This window comes from Octopus bimaculoides, chromosome 3 (assembly GCF_046866305.1).
Source record: "Octopus bimaculoides isolate indiv1 chromosome 3, ASM4686630v1, whole genome shotgun sequence".
Taxonomy (NCBI): domain Eukaryota; kingdom Metazoa; phylum Mollusca; class Cephalopoda; order Octopoda; family Octopodidae; genus Octopus; species Octopus bimaculoides.
In genome coordinates, this window is record NC_142930.1 from 5753814 (window position 1) to 5761313 (window position 7500).

General features: G+C 37.1%; 1 protein-coding gene across 1 annotated transcript in view; it reads right to left on the bottom strand.

The window, feature by feature from the left end:
* The window catches only part of LOC106867198 (uncharacterized), a 48931-nt gene extending 46583 nt beyond the window's left edge, over positions 1-2348 (bottom strand). The window contains exon 1 of the mRNA XM_089348516.1: positions 1122-2348. The gene's annotated coding sequence lies outside the window, so the exon portion shown is untranslated. The remainder of the gene's footprint in view (positions 1-1121) is intronic.
* Positions 2349-7500: the final 5152 nt, after the last annotated feature.

The window sequence follows — 7500 nt, forward strand, 5'->3', positions numbered from 1 at the left end:
CACGCAAGGATCTCATCTCTCTCAATCTTCAATTCTTCGTCACAAATCTTTCAGTCAGATGGGACAAGCTACAGCTAAAATCACTGTTTGTTAACTTTGTTAATCACATCATCATCATCATCATCATCATCATCATAATCATTATTATTATTATTATTATTATTATTATTATTATTATTATTATTATTATTATTATTATTATTATTATTATTAAGTCGGCGAGCTGGCAGAATCGTTAGCGCGCTGGACGAAATGGTTAGCGGTATTTCGCCCGTCGCTGCGTTTTGAGTTCAAATTCTACCGAGGTCGATTTTGCCTTTCATTGTTTAGGGGTCGATAAATTAAGTACCAGTGAAATACTGGGGTTGATGTAATCGACTAGTCCCTTCTCCACAAATTTGAGGCCTTGTCCTTCCAGCAGAAAGGATTATTATTATTATTATTATTATTATTATGAGGTGGCGAGCCTGGCAGAATCATTCGTACGCCGGGAAAAAATGCTTAGCGGTATTTCGTATATCTTTACGTTCTGAGTTCAAATTCTGCTGGGGTCGATTTCCCCTTTCATCCTTTAAGGGTCGATAAAGTAAGTACCAGACGAGCACTGGGGTCGATGTAATCGACTTAACCCCTCCACCAAAGAAAAAAAAATTGCTGGCCTTGTGCCAAAATTTGAAATCATCATCATCATCATCATCATTATTATTATTATTATTATTATTATTGTTATGTTGTTAATATTGTTATTAGTATTACAATAACCCCTTTCGGGACCAATAAAATAAGTACTGGTCTTGTGCTAAAATTTGAAAGAATTATTATTATTATTATTATTATTATTATTATTATTATTATTATTATTATCATCATCATCATCATCATCATCATCATCATCATCATCATCATCACTGCTACAACAATCACTAAATTTTCTTCATCATCTTTACAAATACGATAATTTGAATATGTTAATGAGAATAACAATCGAATCCCCTGTATGCCCTTTAAAAAAACCAACAACAACAACAACAACAATAGCAAAAGTAAAAACGAAACATAAACGGCATGAAAAAACACACGCAAGATAGCAATAAACAACATCAAGAAGATACGATTCCTACCTTGGGTACAGAACTGGGTGGAAAAGTCGGTTAATTAATTTTTTAAAATATATTTGTCCTACCGTCGATCGATTTTTGACAAGGTTGTATATAGGTTTCGCCAGTAGAATTTAGTTGAGGTAGTTTACGGCGTGAATTGGCATGGAAATGGTGGTGGTGGTGATGATGATGATGTCGATAATAATAATAATAATAATAATAATAATAATAATAATAATAATAATAATAATAATAATGATAATGATGATGATGATGATGATGATGATGATGATGATGATGATAGCAGCTATAGTACTACAAGTTGTAGCAGGAGTAAAGAAGAACAAAACAAATATGTTGTATATGGGGGGGTAGGGGTGGAGGAATGGGTAGGAGAAGAGGTGGAAGAAGAAGAGGTGGAAGAAGAAGAAGAAGAAGAAGAAGAAGAAGAAGAAGAAGAAGAAGGTTGGCTGAACAAAAAAGAAAAAAGGTGAAGAGGGGGGAAAAAGAGAGAAAAAGAAGGAAAAGGAGAGTGTGGAGAGTAAGGCGAATGGAAGAATGAGAGAAAGGAGAAAGGAAGATTTGGCAGAGAAAGATGAAGAGAAGAGAAGAAGAAATCGGCGAAGGTGTTTGTGTTAGCAGAGAGTGTTATTGTTGGCCAAGGTGGGGAATGGTTGCAATAATAATGATGATGATGTTGTTGATGTTGACGATGATGGTGATGGTGATGGTGGTGGTGGTGGTGGTAGTTTTGATGAATGGTGATGATGATGATAATGATGATGATAATGGTAGTGGTTGTGGTGATGGCGATGATGATGATGACGATGATGATGATGGTGGTGGTGGTGGCGGTGATGATGACGTTGCTATTGTGACGACGGTGATGCCGACAGTGATAATAATGATGACACCGACGACGACGACGACGATGATGATGATGATGATGACGACGACGATAATGGTGGTGGTGGTGATGATGATGATGATGATGATGGTGATGATGTCGACGATATCGACGGTGGTGATGATGATGACGATGACGAAGATGTTGATGTCATGGACATGTTGGTCGTGCCGAGCATGACGACGGTGATGATGATGATGATGATGATGAGACGACGACGACTAGGACATGATGATGATGATGACGCTAAACACTGCAGTGACGAGCGTTTACCATAGTAACAGCTGATCAATAGATATTAGTAAGATGCCAGCAAAAGATGAGTTGGATTCGACTTGGTTAAATGTAATGGTATGGCCTCTACACATGACACATTACACCTTTAGCATTCTTTTCTTCCTTCCTCCTTTCTTTCCTTCATTCCTTTATTCCTTCCTTCCTTCCTTCATTCATTACACGTTCATATATCTACACATTCACTCGTTTATTCATTCAATCATTCCTCACTCACTTACCCACTCCCTCACTCACTCACTCACTCTCTCACTCACTCACCCACTCCCTCACTCACTCTCTCACTCACCCACCCACTCACTCACTCTCTCACTCACTCACCCACTCACTCACTCACTCACTCACTCCCTCACTCACTCACTCACTCACTCACTCACTCACTCACTCACTCACTCAGTGGTAGAGTTTTTCATTCATCAATTTCCAACAACGTCGGTTTCCTGTTTAGTTCTCCAAGGCCGACGGATTTCTAGTTTCCTTGTTTTGCCGGAGGGCGGGAACCGAGTTTTACGACACAACAACTCCAATATCATCAAATATGTCTAACAACTAAAGTACAAGCATCAACAACAACAACGATTACAGCAAAAACAGCAATAATAATAATACTTAATAATAATAATAATAATAATAATAATAATAATAATAATAATAATAGGTATGATAAAAAATGTATGTCAGAAGCATCTAGACAGCATCCCAGGAGAACCATGTCTCAGAGAAATAAAAGTACTGCCCACATTCTTAGAAAAACCCGATCTGTTTAAATATATGTGTTGTATTACATTTCGCTACTGCTCTTGCCACCTTCCCCCAAGCTTTAGTCATGCTGTAACATCTCTTATCCTTCACTCGCCATAGGACGCTGAGTGTGTCTCGGAAAGTGATTGTAACAAATATGCAAATTAAAAGTAAATAATAATAATAATAATAATAATAATAATAATAATAATAATAATAATAATAATAATAATAATAATAATAATAATAATGCCTTGATGCAGTACCAGGCATTGGCTCTCGTGCATTGTTTGTCTTGGTATAAAAGATGGGCTACAGCAAATATTCTGCTCAATACCACAGATTTGCTTGTCAGTTGTTTGACCGTAACCAGATGAGCATATCTCTTAGTGGCTGGCTGACGATATGTGCATCTCTGATCACGAGCAGAAGTAGTGGGGGAGCATCATAGCCATGTGTTGAGAAGAATTCTTTGGAGTTTGAATGATTCACCTCTTAAAACATGGATGATTCATTCAACATTCTTAAACATCCCTTATTCAGGGACTTTTTGAATGAGATGGGCTACTCGACCTGAAGAAAATTCTAACTGGGCCCCACCTGCAAGGTCGTGCACTGTTTATCTTGACGTGAGATAACCAAATCGCGCACACATGGTTGTGATGCATGCGCCTAGTGTACCCTTATCAGACGGGTAGTCACGATGGGTATATTGGGCTTCGTATATTTGCACCCCACGTCACTTTGATTGCGTGTGCTGCTCTTTCACTCAAAAATAATTCGGAGTTTCAGTTTTTAGACTGATCAGGAAATATACGTAAACCGACGTAGCCTCATTGTGAAAGATCATATTGAAAAGACTTGTCTTCTGATTGATGTTGCAGCCCCAACTGATATAGACATACCTCTGAAGCTGAGCAAATATAGGGAGCTGCTTTAGACTGAAATCGAAAGAATGTCAAGACATTATCTATTATTATTGGGGCATTTGGAATGATAGCAAGGAGAGTAAACAAGTATGTAACCCCAAAATGAGCGAATTACAAAAGATCATACTTATGGGTGCCTCACGTATTCTTCGTAAATTCCTCCTCCCCCCCCCCACCATGTAAATGCAGCCTTACTTACTATGTGGTCTTTTTCTATCAGGCAGATTAGTGTTTTCAATTGCGTGACACCTCACCAGTTAGCATCTTCAGATGTAAAGCCTTGTTGTCTCTTGACGTCTTTGGTTGGGACTTGGGAACAATCTTGTACAAATCAAAGCAAAACCAAAACATAATAATGATAATAATAATAATAATAATAATAATAATAATAATAATAATAATAATAATAATAATAATGATGATGATGATGATAATGATGATGATGATGATGATGATAATAATAATAATATTAATAATATTAATAATAATGATAATTATAATAATAATAAGTATGGACTTGACAGAGCAAAAAATTGGTACGACCACAAACCTGAAGGCATCGTCGAAAATAGAAATGCAAAGATCCTATGGGATTTTATAATTCAGTGCGACCATGAGATAGAGAATAGGAAGCCAGACATAGTGTTAATCGAGAAAGAAAGCAAACGATGCTGGATCATAGATATAGCATGTCCAGCTGACAACAAGGTATGCGATAAGGAAGAAAGAAAAGTCGATAGATATGACAGGTTAGCTTGGGAGGTTAAGCAGTTGTGGTCGATGAAAAAGATAGCAGTAGTACCAATAATTGTCGGAGCCTTGGGAACAGTGAGCAAAAATCTTGAGAAGTACGTGGAACAAATAGGGGCTGCAATAAGGGTGGAGCACTTGCAGAAAACAGCACAGCTTGGAACAACTCGAATACTCTGGAAGGTGCTCGAAAATAAGAGGTGTTACCTTAGTTCACTAGTAGTAAACAGCTGACAATGTAGTACACCTCCAGCGTTAGAACCTGTGTAAAGGCAATGATGATGATGATGATAGTTCACCGACCAGAGAAAACTATGTAAACCGCTCTTTAAAACCGTAAGCTGTTTGTAAAGAATAAGAAGTTTTGAATGGTACAACAATGCACTATAATACAAAAAATGGACTATATACTTGTAATTTAGTTATCTATAGTCCGATAAGCTGTTTTTCTTTGAACGCTCCGTCAAAATATTACCCAGGACTTTAATATTTGGCTGGCTATCATTTGTAAGCAATGGAGTGGAAGATATTTTAATATGTTTGTGAAAATAACTGTAAAAGAATTGAAGCCAGATCATCGATGCTGAGAATGTATTGTAATTTTGTTTTGTGTATGTATAATTCTATTCAATTCTAAGTTTCTTTATATTTGTATTGTTAATCGACCAACACTCCATTGCCTCTGTTGGTAACTTTTCTTGAGATGAAAGAGATTCATTTTTTTAAACTTTAAGTGTGGCATGAGGAACCACTAAGAAACATTTACAGATTTTATTTAATTTCTTTCAAGTTCATTTGCCGTATTTTTTAAATACCCAATATTCCGATTACTTCCCCTAATTAGCATTCTTATGAAACATAAAAATATTGATATCATGTCAGGCGATAGACAAACAATGGCGCCTTTATTATCGCCGATTAAAACAATAATTTTAATGTTTGCCGATAACATCGATTAATCGATGTTTGCAATCAATAAAAATTTATAAATGCTACAATTTCCTTTTCAAGAATTTTTCTTTTATAACTGTGTAAATCTAAGGTAATAATTGGTGTCGATGATAGTCGTTAGAGAAATAAAGAAGTGTTTGCTGGTTACCTGTTCAAGTATTTAGTCGACAGTATTTGGTTATAATATTTTAGTGTAGCATTTGTAGATTATTAGTCTTTTATACTAATAGAATAACAGCTGACAGGAAGTACTTCAGTTGACAAACAGACAGTAAAAAAGAAAAGAATCAAATTCAAACTTTTGTGCTACACAGAAAAAATGAAAATTTCTCATCAAACGAAACGGTAACAAAAGTAACAAATTTGTTGCCACTTTTCCCTGCGAAAAAGTAATTCTGAATATGATCAACTCTGAGAAAAAAACCAAAAGCAAAACAAGCAAAACAAAACAAAAACAATGTTGAATGGGTATATGACGAAACTCTAATCTTCCTCGTTTGACGATTTTGAAGAAAGAAATAGAGAAAAGTTATGTAGTTTTACCTCTCAAAACGCGAAAGGATTCTCTGTATGACCTCAAAAGAGCAGTTTAAAGAAAGCCTTGACTGATATATGGAATATTGTGGTTTCCAATGATTGAGGAAGGGCATATGGAAGTATATGAATACCTGAATGTAGACGGGTGAGAATGTCTGCATGGACGTGTCAGCCTTTGTGACTTCCAAAGACTGCAGTCATTCTAGTGCAATGTTCTGTTGTGAGGGTGGGAAGAAAGACCAATAGAGTTATTGTAGAAAGCTGTTCTGTTGCAAATATGAATTATGAAAGATCAATAGACAATAGCAGAACCAGCAACAATAATAAGGACCAGAAACTGTTTTATTTTCCCCCACAAAACCACTTGCGGATGCTCTGAGGACGAACGAAAAATTCGTCGCGTTCATAGTACCGGCAGTTGACGATTAGGAGGCCAATGACAGGAGACAGAAGGCTCCCTCCAGTTGCATCACTTCATCGTTTGCTATGATACCGATCGAGGGGACTTGCTCAACTGGTTAAGGTCAAGCAACTGACCAGTAAGTCTGCAGTACAGAGCAGAATATTTGTTGTAGCCAATCGTTTACACCTAGACAAAACATGTACATGATAGCACTTTTAATCAATTAAGATGAGAAGACATGAGAATCACTGCCTGCCACTGCATCATCATCATCATCATCATCATCATCATCATCATCTTCATCATCATCATCATCATCATCATCATTATCATCATTGAGGAAATGCTTAGCGGTTTTTCACCCGTCGCTCCGTTCTAAGTTCAAATTCCGCCGAGGTCGACTTTGCCTTTCATTCTTTCGGGGTCGATAAATTAAGTACCAGCTGCGTACTGGGGTCGATATAATCGACTAGTCCCTTCCCCGAAAATTACGGGCCTTGTGCCTTTAGCAGAAAGGATTATTATTATCATTATTATTGTTGCTTTACTTCTCAGACTGTTCCGTCTTGTTTGTTCTGGAAGATTCTGTGAGAACGGACAGCAGCCTGCTGTCAGATGTCTCACAGGGTGTCTTTCCGCACATTATAAGCTTCGATACTTGGTTTTTAATTATCATGGGAGACATTCAACATCCAAATACCAATCTCAAAATCCTAGCTCTCCCCAGCAGAGCAATTCTTTGGCCTTGCTCTGCTCTCATGTCAATTCCGATTTCTTTGACATATTTCTCGAACTTGGTTCCTAGTGCTCCGAGTGCCTCTACAACTACTGGAATGACAGACACTTTCCTCATAGGCCACATTCTTGTAATTTCGTCTTTTAGTAGTC